At 59.0% G+C, this 3,395-nt stretch overlaps 1 non-coding gene and 1 pseudogene across 1 annotated transcript; both read left to right on the top strand.

Annotated features, from left to right (window-relative positions):
• Positions 1–1,637, top strand: LOC148935180 (small subunit ribosomal RNA; annotated as a pseudogene; the record flags this gene model as incomplete).
• A 1,117-nt stretch (positions 1,638–2,754) lies between these two features.
• On the top strand, positions 2,755–2,909 carry LOC148935179 (5.8S ribosomal RNA). Its single transcript, XR_016140548.1, has one exon. It is a non-coding gene; the product is annotated as a 5.8S ribosomal RNA (ribosomal RNA).
• Positions 2,910–3,395: the final 486 nt, after the last annotated feature.

Below are 3,395 nucleotides of genomic sequence, written 5' to 3'. Positions count from 1 at the left end.
CTTTGTGCTGATCGCACGGTCTTAGCACCGGCGACGCATCTTTCAAATGTCTGCCTTATCAACTGTCGATGGTAGGTTCTGCGCCTACCATGGTTGTAACGGGTAACGGGGAATCAGGGTTCGATTCCGGAGAGGGAGCCTGAGAAACGGCTACCACATCCAAGGAAGGCAGCAGGCGCGCAAATTACCCACTCCCGGCACGGGGAGGTAGTGACGAAAAATAACGATACGGGACTCATCCGAGGCCCCGTAATCGGAATGAGTACACTTTAAATCCTTTAACGAGGATCCATTGGAGGGCAAGTCTGGTGCCAGCAGCCGCGGTAATTCCAGCTCCAATAGCGTATATTAAAGTTGTTGCGGTTAAAAAGCTCGTAGTTGAATCTGTGTCGCACACCGTCGGTTCACCGCTCGCGGTGTTTAACTGGCGTGATGTGGGACGTCCTACCGGTGGGCTTAGCCTCGCGAGGGGCGGCCCAACTAATATCCCGTCGCGGTGCTCTTTACTGAGTGTCGAGTCGGGCCGGTACGTTTACTTTGAACAAATTAGAGTGCTTAAAGCAGGCTATCCTCGCCTGAATACTGCGTGCATGGAATAATGGAATAGGACCTCGGTTCTATTTTGTTGGTTTTCGGAACCCCGAGGTAATGATTAATAGGGACAGATGGGGGCATTCGTATTGCGACGTTAGAGGTGAAATTCTTGGATCGTCGCAAGACGGACAGAAGCGAAAGCATTTGCCAAAAATGTTTTCATTAATCAAGAACGAAAGTTAGAGGTTCGAAGGCGATCAGATACCGCCCTAGTTCTAACCATAAACGATGCCAGCTAGCGATCCGCCGAAGTTCCTCCGATGACTCGGCGGGCAGCTTCCGGGAAACCAAAGCTTTTGGGTTCCGGGGGAAGTATGGTTGCAAAGCTGAAACTTAAAGGAATTGACGGAAGGGCACCACCAGGAGTGGAGCCTGCGGCTTAATTTGACTCAACACGGGAAACCTCACCAGGCCCAGACACCGGAAGGATTGACAGATTGATAGCTCTTTCTTGATTCGGTGGGTGGTGGTGCATGGCCGTTCTTAGTTGGTGGAGCGATTTGTCTGGTTAATTCCGATAACGAACGAGACTCTAGCCTGCTAAATAGGCGTACCTTATGGTATCGCGAAGGCCCCCGGCTTCGGCCGGCGGGTTTTTACTACCAACGTACAAACAAATCTTCTTAGAGGGACAGGCGGCTTCTAGCCGCACGAGATTGAGCAATAACAGGTCTGTGATGCCCTTAGATGTTCTGGGCCGCACGCGCGCTACACTGAAGGAATCAGCGTGTGTTCCCTGGCCGAAAGGCCCGGGTAACCCGCTGAACCTCCTTCGTGCTAGGGATTGGGGCTTGCAATTGTTCCCCATGAACGAGGAATTCCCAGTAAGCGCGAGTCATAAGCTCGCGTTGATTACGTCCCTGCCCTTTGTACACACCGCCCGTCGCTACTACCGATTGAATGATTTAGTGAGGTCTTCGGACTGGTGCGCGGCAATGTCTCGGCATTGCCGATGTTGCCGGGAAGATGACCAAACTTGATCATTTAGAGGAAGTAAAAGTCGTAACAAGGTTTCCGTAGGTGAACCTGCGGAAGGATCATTAACGTTACGGAGGTCCTGCTCTGCCATCTCGGTCTCCAGGCACGCTGGAGAGAAACACCGAGCGCAGCAGTCGGCGACTGTAAGTAAGAAGGAACAGACAATACGAGAGATATTGAAACACGAGGAATTGACGGCTTGTCGCCGCGGATGTGCCGGGACGCGTCGCGCCGCTCCACCGTTGTTCTCCGGAGATATCGGAGATGACGGGTCGAGAGAGCGGACCGGTCCCCGGGCGCGTCCGTGCGCGCATCCAGAGACTGCGCATCATCCGAGCGCGCGTCTCTGTCAGGGTGAGGCATCTCCGATCCTACCCTGCCTAATGATATAATACAACGAGGAGAGGAGGAGGTCTTAACTGACAATCTCTCTCTCTCTCTCTCTCGCCGTGGTCTCGCCGCGCAGGTGGCCGCCCGCGTTCCGCTCTCGCGACGCCGAGAGCCGCGACGCGCGGGCGCGCCGGCCTCGCAGCCGAGCCCAGGCGGGCGACCGTGCCCGGGACAACACCCGTCCGAACACGGGTTCGTCGAGCGCGGCCGACCGAACGTTCCGAAGTGAAAGGGAACGTCGACGGCGACGGTGACGACGGACGTGTTCGCGGCGGTGGAAGCCCGGCGGTCGGCGGACTCCACGGAAGCGTGGCGCCTCGCGCGCCGCCCGTTGCTCGAGCCTCCGGCTTGACTTCAGGCGCGGCGCCAGGCGCGAGCCGGTGGTAACCTACACAATGAAAGCGAGCGCGCACGAGCGCCGCTTCTCGAGGGCACCGCGCCAGAACCACTGGCGCCGGGAGCCCGATGGTTTTTCAATGATTTCCGCCCCGGCCCATCGCCTCTCGCGCTATGGGACGCTTCTCGTTTCCGCCGGGATGCCGGACGGGTCTCTCGCGGCCCGTCGCCGGTGTCCCGATCGTGCCGTAGCCCCCGTAAACGGGGCGGCGGTCCGCGCGTGCTCGGACGCGCGGCCAGGCTGATCGAAGGGCCATCACGCTCGCGCCCCGGAGGAACGGAGAGAGAACTCTGTCCCCGGTGGGCAGCGAGCGTAGATATACAAAACACGTTGGGACTGTATACCTTCGAGTCGCGTTCTCCATGGAGACGCGGCGAGAGAAAGGAAAATGCGATTACCCTGAACGGTGGATCACTTGGCTCGTGGGTCGATGAAGAACGCAGCTAATTGCGCGTCAACTTGTGAACTGCAGGACACATGAACATCGACATTTCGAACGCACATTGCGGTCCACGGATACAATTCCCGGACCACGCCTGGCTGAGGGTCGTTTTAGTACCCAGAGACTGCTTGCGCCCGCGTTCGCGCGCTTCGCCTCGCGTCGCCGACGACGGCGACCGGGCGACGGCAGCGCGCACCGGCGTACGAGCGATCGTTGGACGTTCGCCCCGTGCCGCGCGAAAGCCAGCGGTGAGAGGAGAGACAGCAGCGGGAAGCCCTTGCGCGCCACGCGTAAGGCCGCCAGTCCCGCCGGGCTCTTCCGCCGCGCGCACGCCGGCTGGGCGTCGTCCGAAATGACATTGATACGTGACGAAGGCTGACCGGGGCGCCGAGCGACCGGGCGCGAGAATAGAGGAGAGAAATAGAGGAGACTCTCGCGAGACGTGTACGCGGGTAGAGGAGGATCCGACGGAGAGAGGCGCCCTTCCGCGAGAGCGGAACCGGGCACTCCCTACGTTGTCGCAGGCCTCCCCCCGCGTCGCGCGCGGAGATCCGATTCTCTTAACCTTAACGCTCCGCCCGTCTGTCGTTCCCT

This window comes from Pogonomyrmex barbatus, unplaced genomic scaffold, assembly GCF_055798465.1.
Source record: "Pogonomyrmex barbatus isolate J1 unplaced genomic scaffold, ASM5579846v1 scaffold56, whole genome shotgun sequence".
In the NCBI taxonomy this organism is placed as follows: domain Eukaryota; kingdom Metazoa; phylum Arthropoda; class Insecta; order Hymenoptera; family Formicidae; genus Pogonomyrmex; species Pogonomyrmex barbatus.
Note: the sequence above shows the minus strand (reverse complement) of the source record. Positions and strands in the feature narration are given on the sequence as shown.